Source organism: Littorina saxatilis, linkage group LG8, assembly GCF_037325665.1.
Source record: "Littorina saxatilis isolate snail1 linkage group LG8, US_GU_Lsax_2.0, whole genome shotgun sequence".
NCBI lineage: Eukaryota > Metazoa > Mollusca > Gastropoda > Littorinimorpha > Littorinidae > Littorina > Littorina saxatilis.
The window spans coordinates 9,324,373-9,336,092 of NC_090252.1; the positions used below are offsets into that span (position 1 = coordinate 9,324,373).

The 11,720-nt window shown below is 40.7% G+C and overlaps 1 long non-coding RNA gene across 1 annotated transcript; it reads right to left on the bottom strand.

The window, feature by feature from the left end:
- Window positions 1–470: 470 nt before the first annotated feature.
- On the bottom strand, window positions 471–8,139 carry LOC138972722 (uncharacterized). Its single transcript, XR_011457729.1, has 3 exons — window positions 8,040–8,139; window positions 6,272–6,388; window positions 471–2,616 (listed from the first exon to the last, which is right to left on the bottom strand). It is a non-coding gene; the product is annotated as an uncharacterized lncRNA (long non-coding RNA).
- Between the last annotated feature and the right edge of the window lie 3,581 nt (window positions 8,140–11,720).

The window sequence follows — 11,720 nt, forward strand, 5'->3', positions numbered from 1 at the left end:
TTCATTTATCGAAGAAAGGAAATAAAAGTCTGGGGATATCTTACCCAGGATATCTTATGTGAAGTTTAATAAACATCGGTCGAGTAGTTTTCTTGGAATCGCTCTACACACATACACACACACATAATAATAATAATAATAATAATAATAATAATAATAATAATAATAATAATAATAATAATAATAATAATAATAATGGAAACTTATAGAGCGCTTACCTAGAAGCTCCAAGCGCTTTACAATGACATTACTATACACATGTACAAAACCAAAATACAAGCATTAAGACACAAAAAGAACAGGAGTACAAAAGCAAATTCATCGTTTAAATCCATGCAGTCACAAACAAACACACGCGTGCGCACGCACATACGCGTGCGCATACACACACACATGCTATCACCACACACATGCACAGATACACACAGACACACAGAGACACATTCACACACACACGCACACACACACACACATACACACACACACACGCACACACACACACGCATACAGACAGGCACACACACATACATACAAACACACACACATACACATACACTCACACATGAATACTTATATACCTACACAATCTGCATACATGGCGTACACACAAAAATCGCAGATATAATCACAAAACCAAGCTGGTGCTTATGCACATCCATTTATCTAACTAGATGAACCGATATGTAGTTTGCACAAGGAAAAGAGAAAAAGTAGCAGCACACGATTTCCAGATCACTGGCTGCTGCAGGGGTCACCGGACAGTTTGAAAGTTACTGGTTAGTCTAGAAAATGCTGTGTGAACAGGTGCGTTTTCAGATTTGATCTAAAAGAAGAAACACCACGACCCTCGTCTCGATTCCCCGTCTATGTTAAAACATGTAAAAACGCTGTGTTCCAGAAGTTAAACGACGCAAGGCTTTCAAACTTCAGAACAGTTTCCATCAGAATAATACCATAATAATACACAATTTGTTGATTTACGGCCTAGAGTCATCAAAAACTGTATCATACACAATGTCAAAACAAGATTGGTAAATGGCGTGTGTGTACGTGCGTGCGTGCGTGCGTGCGTGCGCACGTGCGAGCGTGGGTCTGTGTGTGTGTGTGTCTTGTGATCGGCAATATAAACAAAAGACAGCTGATAAGATGTACAAAAACCTGAAAGCAAATCAGAATCATGGATACCCACAGTAACTTCAGTAATTCCTTTATTCATTTAAAACCACAGACAATTTCTACTCTCGTGTCAAAATGTTGATGCAGTAAAACAAAAAGTGTTACCTGTCTTACGATTAAGACAAAATGTGCAAGTTGAGGAGTGGTATGCTTACATTCGCAGGGCTCCCCAAACTGCGCCCCCCTGCGTCTTATACGCACTAGAAGCCGGTATCACGTACTAGAAATTCATTGAGGGGGTCCCAGGACGCCCTAAACCTGAAAACAGCGGGTCCCGGGACGCACTAAATATCCGTTATAGTGCGTACCCTAGGCACTGTTTTCACTGAGACGATAGTCGTCAGCTAAGTCTAGTGCAAGCAACAATACCAATTCCAGTTTTATTTCATTTTTCTTTGTACAACGCCGGTGTAACACGAGAAAATTACTCCCACGAGATTTTTACTCCGGAGTAAAAATTTCGTACAAAAATGTTACTCCCTTTACGAAAAAAGCACTCCCCCATTGCACGAGAAAATTACTCCCCAAGACAGGTGAGTTCCGAGTAAACATTGTGTACAAAAATATTACTCCCCTGATGAATAAATAACGAATAAATTACTTCACCCCAACACGAGCAATTTAACTTCCCATGCCAGGTGTACGAAATTTGTACTCCCTTGTCCCCTGTTAGTCTTGGTGGTGGAAGGGGTGGAAGGAGGGTAGCGCGACATTCGTGTGCGCGAGATCACTTATTGGCATTATCCCTTCGCCCGCATCCCATTTTTGCGTACGAGATTTTTACTGGAAGTAAAAGAAATGGGGAGTAAAAATTTCGTGGAGGGAGTAATTTTTTCGTGCCTTGGGGAGTTTTTTTCTCGTACGAAAAGAGTACTCGGAGTAAGAATTTCGTACGAAATATTTACTCCGGAGTAAATTTTTCGTGGTGTAAAAATTTCGTGTTACACCGGGACGCACTAAATATCCGTTATAGTGCGTACTAAAGGCACTGTTCTCAGACGATAGTCGTTAGCTAAGTCTAGTGCAAGCAACAATGCCAATTCCAGTTTTATTTCATTTTTCTTTGTACAACGCCGGGTTTTCCCCGTCTTAGATGCCCTAAATGGCTTTGCTGTTAGGGGTGGGGGTGGGGGGGGACTTAAATTTGTTTAGGTCCCTGGATTTTTGGGACCCTCTACAACTCCGCCGACGGGGTCCATGGACCCTCTAGAAAAGTCAAAGTGGGGGTCCCAGCTAGGAGGGGCGACCGTCGGGAGTCCTGATTCGTAACTAATCGACTTATGGGTCGAGCTTTTCAGGATTCAACAATGATTAATGCATTGGCAGCTGCCTGGCACACGCACCAACTCGCCACAGAATTTGCCTTTAATCTTCACGACAGCCGTTACCACGTAGTTGGTCTGCCTGCACGTGCAAGGAATTTTGCAACAGGGCCATTGGCTGTAGACAGAGAGAAGACACATTATTCCCCCCTCTGCTTCTTTCTCTCTGTAAACTTGTGGGGCTAGTTATTTTTTCGGTAACTTACCCAGCAACCAAAATCACTTACCCAACAACAAGCATGAATCCTCGATGGCTCACCGGTCGATGAGCTAGACTTTGTGGGAACTACTTTAGGGATTGAAAAGTTCCGAACGCTCTAATGTACGAAATATACATCTCTGGAGCAAACAATACAAACATACTGCATTTAAACTAGCAACTACGGGCTTGAACACTAAAATCCAAGAGTTCGGTTGTTTTCTAAATTCAAATCTAACGATCAGTGCAGAGATACTCTCTTCAGATCTCTTATGAGTGCAAGCAAACTCCCAAAGCAAGTAACTCTCATACTTTGTCTAGCGACAAGAGTAGTTCCCCTTTCAAATTTTTGAACTGGGTTGCTTTGACAAAAGGCTGCAATCTGACGGTTAGTTTTCGACGATATTTCATTTTATAAACAGATCACACGCAACCAAATGCACACATCGCATCAATTTAAAGAACATCAAGCGGTTTCAAACACTGTTTTGCCCCAGAAAACCGAACTTCATACAGTATTTAACGTTGGCACATGGGTGCAAAAGTTCGTCTGCTGCTAAATTAAACGAAACCAAATTACCTTAGCGATATCAAGACATGAATTGAACACACACTATCTGCCTTTACCACCACATCAGAATACCAACTTGATTTTAGTCCAAAACAGGGAAACTGACATGAAGTGTTAACAGAATTGAATGATTTTCACGGAACTACACAACCGCGCATTAATTCATCGCCTGCGCAGGTAGACTGATTGAGTGAATAGGATTCGGTCAAACTTTAGCACAAAAACACCCTTTTTCTTTTAAAAACAGAAGAAAGGAGGAATAAAGAGGTTACACACCTCGTCTCAGTGAATATTAAAAATAATGGTCTCAGTTCGCGGTCATGAAAAAGCTCGCTGAAGCTCGCATTTGTCATGATCCGCTAACTTCGACCATTATTTTTAATAATCACTGAGAATCGGCATGTAACCTCTACTAACACGCATTCAGTGAAAGTGTATGAATAATAACTATTGTGCAAGTGCCACAGCATGAAAGACAAGATTATAGCACATCGGAGTTAGTGCTATAAATAGAGACACCACCTAGTAAAAGAAAGGATATAGATAAGACAGGGGCGAATCAGTTGCTTTGTAAGGGGGGGGGGGGGCACTTTGAATCGAAAGTGAATGTGATGGGCGCGAAGCGCCCGAATTTGCTAGGGGGGTCCGGGGGCATGCCCCCCCGGAAAAAAAATTTGCCCAAAGAAGCAAAATGGTGCCATCTGGTGCCATTTGAACTTAGAAATGGTCATAGAATCAGCATAGAAAAATCTTCTGTTTTTTCTTCTTCTTTTTTTCCCTTTTTTTTCGGGGGGGGGGAGGCACGTGCCCCCTGTGCCCCCCCCCCCCCCCCTCCCTCGTCCGCCCCTGTAAGATACGGATACGATTCAGGGCTCCCCAAAGAGCGCGTCCCTGCGTCCTATACGCACTAGAAGCCAAAATCACGTACTAGTAATTAATTGAGGGGGTCCCGGGACGCACTTAACGTAGAATGAGCGGGTCCCGGGACACACTTAACGTAGAACGAGCGGGTCCCGGGACACACTACACTTCCGCTATCGTGCGTACCGTAGATTCTCTTTTTAGGATGTAATCGTCAATCAAGTATAGTGCAAGCAAAACTGTCAATTTCACGCCGAACGATGTGGAAAAGTGTGAGTGTGTTCATTTAACAAGGTATAGGCCTAGTTGAAGTGTCCTCTTCGATATTCTGATGAAAAAAAGACACTTGATATCACAATATTCGCGATACCAATGCATCATGTGAACACAGTGGGTCTGGGGACCATGGACTATTGGGACCCTATAAAACTCCGCGTAGGACCCTCTAAACATTAAAAGTGGGGGTCCCAGGACCCTTTAAGACGGGCGTCCGTGTGGAGCCCAGCGATTTCATATATATTCCTGTGAGGTTACCCTCATGGAAAGCCGGGCTGCTTTCTCGCTGTGGAAAGCGAGCTGCCATACAGTATACTGCACTACCCATTTTTTTGTGTTTTTTCCTGCATGCTTGTATTCATGTTTACAAGCCCTGAGCCTTTCGCTGTGGACTTGGGTTCTTTATCGTGCGCATGCCGCGTCACACGGGGGTGTTCAGACGCCGAGGAGAGTCTGCACAAAGTTGACTCTGGGAAATAAATCCCTCGCTGAACTTGGGGATCGAACCCACGCCGGAAGCAACAACTGGTCTTAAAGCCAGCGCCGCTACCGACTGAGATATTTCCCCGCCGCAGAACCAGTAACCTGACAGTTTCATAAGATAGCAGTGAACCGACTGACAGTCGATCGACTGTGGTTGATCGCCGGGTCACCGAAAAGCGCGTTTCATGAGCGAATCACCGTCACCCGCGGACAACCGCAGTCGACCGACTGTACAGTAATCCGAATGGCCAAGTCGAGGGCTAAATTTAGCAACATTACCACTTCCGTTTGCTCATTCGCACGTGGAAATGGCCGATTTCGAAGAAAAAACTAGTCTCGGCCCACTCAAAATAACAATCACCGAGACTGTCAGTAATTCCTTCGCGTGACGTCTAACCCTCTTACGCCATAATGTGACGTCTTCAAGACATAACCCTGACTTGTCTCCTGGATTACTGCGTCATGATAGATACATTTCGAAGAACAATCACAAGGTTTGGCTCACAATCCAAAAAAGTGTGAGCATTCTGCCATTGACTGTGCGGATAATTACATTTATTTTCGGTTTACCGCAGTAAGCCGAACACAGTGTTGGGGGGAGAGCATCACCGTGTTTGGCCGACTTCCGGTGAGACGACCCGCAGTCGGCCGACTGAAATTTTGTTCGTGAAACCCGATAACGTCGGATTACTGTGGTTCTCTCGGACAACTGCAGTTGGTCGACTGTGTTTCTGGCTTATGAAACTGGCCCCTGGACACTAGAGAGGACAAGCAACTCAGTCATATCTGATAAACAAAGGTAGGTAAGCGCTTTCAAGACATAGGACGAGCAAAAGAGTAAGTGAGAGTTATACGGAACCAGCCTCCTGGCACATGAGAGAATAACAACCACTGAAATGATCAAGCGACTTTCATCCTCATGTCAGTCATATCCGCCAACAACAAAAATGTTCATTTAAATGCAGCTTCCTAATATCTCTAGTGAAAAGAAAACTCGTTCCTGTAAATGTGTGTCTGTATTTAGAGTGTTTACTCCCCTTTGTTATCAAACTTCAGATTAGTGAGAATTTAAAAGGGCCCAGGTACCCTTGTAAGAGACTTAACGGCTTCAAGTCGCATAGGATTAATCATTTAAGATGACGAGCTTTGTACCACTTACTGCATTTTCAGAAGAGTGGGGAGCGGCAACTCATGTAAATGTGGTTAAGAGTGTTAACAGGGCATACTCATTTTGAATAAATCTGCCGCGACTGCAAGTTTGACAAATGGCAAGAAATCCTTGTTTTTAAAAGGTATGTTTCTACCTTGAATGATTCTCTAATCTCGTGTAAAATGTTAATAGATTTGGGGCGGATTACACAATCGCTCACATAATATACTCACCAGCATTCCTGGATAGAAAAATACTGCTTGTAGTTCACAAATTGAGCCACTTCAACAGTTCCACTCAGTCCAGGCACTGCCAAGGGCAAGGATTCATAAGGTATGAATACTGTGTGCCTGTAAAATAAACGCAAAAAGAAAAAAATTCTATAACATAACAAGCAGTAACGATTAAAAACGACCTAAAGCCAAAACCAAAACGCAGTCAGGATCTTACACCTAACAAGACGCGTGAAGCGATATCAAAACATCGAATCAATCTGTCGGCCCGAGTGAAACTAAAAAAAAAATAAACAAGAAATTCCTCCGAGGTAGGAAAAACACCCCCGTTGGTCAAAGAGAAATAACCATTCTCACTGCCACCAACTGAGAAGGTTATTTCCCTTTGACCATTAATATGTCCCTAAGTCCTTGTAGAATCTTAATCCACCAATAACTCCCTAACCGTATGTTTGACTGGTCCCAATTTTTGTAAGGACCGTCTCAGGAATGTATAGAACCTGTTCACCAAGTTTGGTGACGATCGGTCCGTTCATTCTTGAGATCTATATGCGAACACAAACACACACACAAACAAACAAACAAACACATCGAGCGAATCCTATACACACCTTTTCCGGGGGTGTACAAATTATAAAGCAAAACCCGAGACAACATGTACTACGAGCGTATGGCCTTCGCTAGCCTAAAACCGGAGACAGACGGATCCAGCTCGTCTTCGCGAAGAATGCGATCGTAGGTTGACCTATTTTCTGTAATTCTGAGTACATTTTTAGAGTATGGCATGTCTTTATATTTTTGGATTCAGGAAATGAGACAGAATGAGATGAAATCATTTTTGGATTGATTACTACAATTTAAATTTAAATCATCTGATCAACATATTTTTCTTTAATTTTGAGTACAATTTCAGAGTTAACAAGGCATATATATTTTGTGGATACAGAAAATAATACAGAAGAAGATTAAATCATTCTGGGTCAATTACTTAACATTTTATTTTAATTAGAATGTTTAGATATTTAACGACCAAACTAATTATTTAATATTTAAGCTTCCAAAATGAAATGCAGTCCCATAGTCCGAGTTTCGTCGAAGATTGCTTGATCGACCTACTTCAAGTAATTGTATTGAAAAATGAAGTGTGTGACAGTGCCGCCTCAACTTGATACTGACAGCCGGATTAGACGTCATCAAAGACGTTTATCGGGGAAAAAAGGGGATAAAAACTGTCTGGGGATCTGGCAGAATTTGTGATAAAAGTTTCATGAAGATCGGTCCAGTAGTTGTCTTGGAATCGCTCTAAACGCACACACATACACAGACATGACAATCCTCGGCTCAATTCCGAGTCTAGGTTTTGACTACATGTAAAATGGTCAAGCACAATGTATAAGAACAGACAGACGAGCACACGAAACTCACGCATGACCACCCCCCCCCCCCACCTCCACGCCGCCCGCCACACAAACATATTACCACACGCACATTACCACACACCCACACACATACACATACACACACACATTTATACAAACGCGTACGCTCACTTACTCACGCACGCACACCACAAAGACGACTTTACACACACACACACACTCTGACACACTCTCACACACACACACTCACACACACACCACACACACACACACACACTGACACACTCACACACACACTCACACACACACACCACTCACACACACACACACACACACACACGCGCGCGTACACCACTTATACAACAACCCCCAACCCCAAATCAACTCACGAACTACAACAGCCATTGTGAATGTAGTGCTTGTGATGTATCACATCCGGCTTGCAATACGGCATCTGACGGATGTTGAACAGTCCGTAGAACGGCGAAGTTGTTGAGCAGCGGCCATCGGCGATGGTGTTCCCCTCACTGTCCTTTGGAAAGGCGGGCGTGTTCATGGCAGGGAGTTTGGCTTGGACTTTATTCCATTCAAATTCGAACACTTCCTCTTCTATAGCGTTTCTGAAGAAGCCCGGGAACTGGTCGATATTGACCTTTTCCAAGCTGGTCGTGGAGAGCGGAGAGACACTGGACCAAATTGTCGTTTACCATTACAGCGAAATGAGAAACAGAAGGTGTGAAATAGAGAGCAGAAAAGACAAACGTTGAGGCGAGAAAAAAAGGGGAATACAGTGGGCTAACTAACCAGCGCATCTAAACATTTGACCAACCAGCTGTACAACGTTCTACTCGGGAATATAGTCCTGCGTTTAACGTGAGATAGGCTACACTTTCGACGAATTCGTGGCCGGGGGATCTTTCTGTCATCAAGAGATTTTTTTTTTTTTTTTTTTTTTTGCTTAACGCCCAGCCGACGACGAAGGGCCATATCAGGGCGGTGCTGCTTTGGCATATAACGTGCGCCACACACAAGACAGAAGTCGCAGCACAGGCTTCATGTCTCACCCAGTCACATTATTCTGACACCGGACCAACCAGTCCTAGCACTAACCCCATAATGCCAGACGCTGGGCGGAGCAGCCACTAGATTGCCAATTTTAAAGTCTTAGGTATGACCCGGCCGGGGTTCGAACCCACGACCTCCCGATCACGGGGCGGACGCCTTACCACCATCAAGAGATAAATGTTCTATGAATATTAAAGGTAAGAGGGCCGACAAAAATACGTCAGTTCTGATCGTGAGTGATTTGTCACTGCAGGGGGCTCCCTGGGGCTATGGAAAGCCGTTTGGCTCATAACAATTACACGTGTAATAAATAATTCATACAGTGTAAGAAATAATTGATGAATTATTTCTTACACGTGTATTAATCATTTCTTACACGTGTATGAATTATTTCTTGCACGTGTATGAATGATTTTTTACACGTGTATGAATTATTTTTTACACGTGTATGAATTATTTATTACACGTGCATTAAATGTAGGGGTCACGTGGTTAAGCGACTCAAAACCTGAGAATCGACATGAAAAACAATGGCGGACGAAGTCACACTAGTCAAAATTACATGTTCTAACCCTAAGCGATACGGAGTTGGCACCTGTGAAATTAGTCTTAAACGGAAGAGACATAAATTCGGAACCATTTAGTCGGAACTGTAGAGAATCTCGCACCGTACGTTGCAGACTTTTAGCGTAAGTTTGTAACTTTTGATTGAGTACGAAACAAGTCAGCTCTACGAGAACTGTCGATCTTGTTCGTCGTTACCGGTACCGTAATTCTGCACTTTATTTCGGTTAGAAAATGATCATACATATTATATTTACTGTTATTTCTCTGAATATCTATACCTTTCTTTTTTTTCTTTCTTTTTTTAATCGCGGTAGACATTCTATGCAGTAATAACAGAGCTTTGCAAGTCGTACATTTTCCGATTCAAGTTTAATTTCCTGCACCTCTGAATTAACACACGTGTGTGAAATTGATTTCTTACACGTGTATACATTATTTCTTACACGTGTATAAATTATTTCTTACACGTGTATAAATTATTTCTTACACGTGTATAAATTATTTCTTACACGTGTATAAATTATTTCTTACACGTGTATAAATCATTTCTTCCACGTGTATAAATTATTTCTTACACGTGTATAAATTATTTCTTACACGTGTATACATTATTTCTTACACGTGTATAAATTATTTCTTACACGTGTATACATTATTTCTTACACGTGTATACATTATTTCTTACACGTGTATACATTATTTCTTACACGTGTATACATTATTTCTTACACGTGTATACATTATTTCTTACACGTGTATACATTATTTCTTACACGTGTAAAAATCTTTTCTTCTACGTGTATAAATCTTTTCTTCCACGTGTATAAATCATTTCTTACACGTGTATAAATCGTTTCTTACACGTGTATAAATCATTTCTTACACGTGTATAAATCTTTTCTTCTACGTGTATAAATCATTTCTTCCACGTGTATAAATCGTTTCTTCCACGTGTATAAATCTTTTCTTCTACGTGTATAAATCTTTTCTTCCACGTGTATAAATCGTTTCTTCCACGTGTATAAATCTTTTCTTACACGTGTATACATTATTTCTTACACGTGTATACATTATTTCTTACACGTGTATAAATCATTTCTTACACGTGTATAAATCATTTCTTCCACGTGTATACATTATTTCTTACACGTGTATAAATCATTTCTTCCACGTGTATACAGTAAATCGTTTCTTACACGTGTATTAATTATTTCTTACACGTGTATTAATTATTTCGTCCACGTGTATTAATTATTTCTTCTACGCGTATAAATCATTTCTTACACGCGTATAAATCATTTCTTCCACGTGTATAAATCGTTTCTTCCACGTGTATAAATCTTTTCTTCTACGTGTATAAATCTTTTCTTCCACGTGTATAAATCGTTTCTTACACGTGTATAAATCGTTTCTTACACGTGTATAAATCGTTTCTTACACGTGTATAAATCGTTTCTTACACGTGTATAAATCATTTCTTCCACGTGTATAAATCATTTCTTCCACGTGTATAAATCGTTTCTTCCACGTGTATAAATCTTTTCTTCCACGTGTATAAATCGTTTCTTACACGTGTATAAATCGTTTCTTACACGTGTATAAAGTATTTCTTACACGTGTATAAATCATTTCTTACACGTGTATAAATCATTTATTACACGTGTATTAATAATTTCGTACACGTGTATTAATCATTTCTTACACGTGTATAAATCATTTCTTACACGCGTATAAATCATTTCTTACACGTGTATTTCTCATTTCTTACACGTGTATAAATCATTTCTTACACGTGTATAAATCATTTCTTCTACATGTATAAATCATTTCTTACACGCGTATAAATCATTTCTTACACGCGTATAAATCATTTCTTACACGTGTATAAATCATTTCTTATACGTGTATTAATAATTTCTTACACGTGTTTTAATCATTTCTTACACGTGTATAAATCATTTCTTACACGTGTATAAATCGTTTCTTCCACGTGTATAAATCGTTTCTTACACGTGTATAAATCGTTTCTTACACGTGTATAAATCATTTCTTACACGTGTATAAATCGTTTCTTCTACGTGTATAAATCGTTTCTTACACGTGTATAAATCTTTTCTTCCACGTGTATAAATCGTTTCTTACACGTGTATAAATCTTTTCTTCCACGTGTATAAATCATTTCTTCTACGTGTATAAATCGTTTCTTACACGTGTATAAATCGTTTCTTCCACGTGTATAAATCGTTTCTTCCACGTGTATAAATCGTTTCTTACACGTGTATAAATCGTTTCTTCCACGTGTATAAATCGTTTCTTACACGTGTATAAATCGTTTCTTACACGTGTATAAATCATTTCTTACACGTGTATAAATCGTTTCTTCTACGTGTATAAATCGTTTCTTACACGTGTATAAATCGTTTCTTCCACGTGTATAA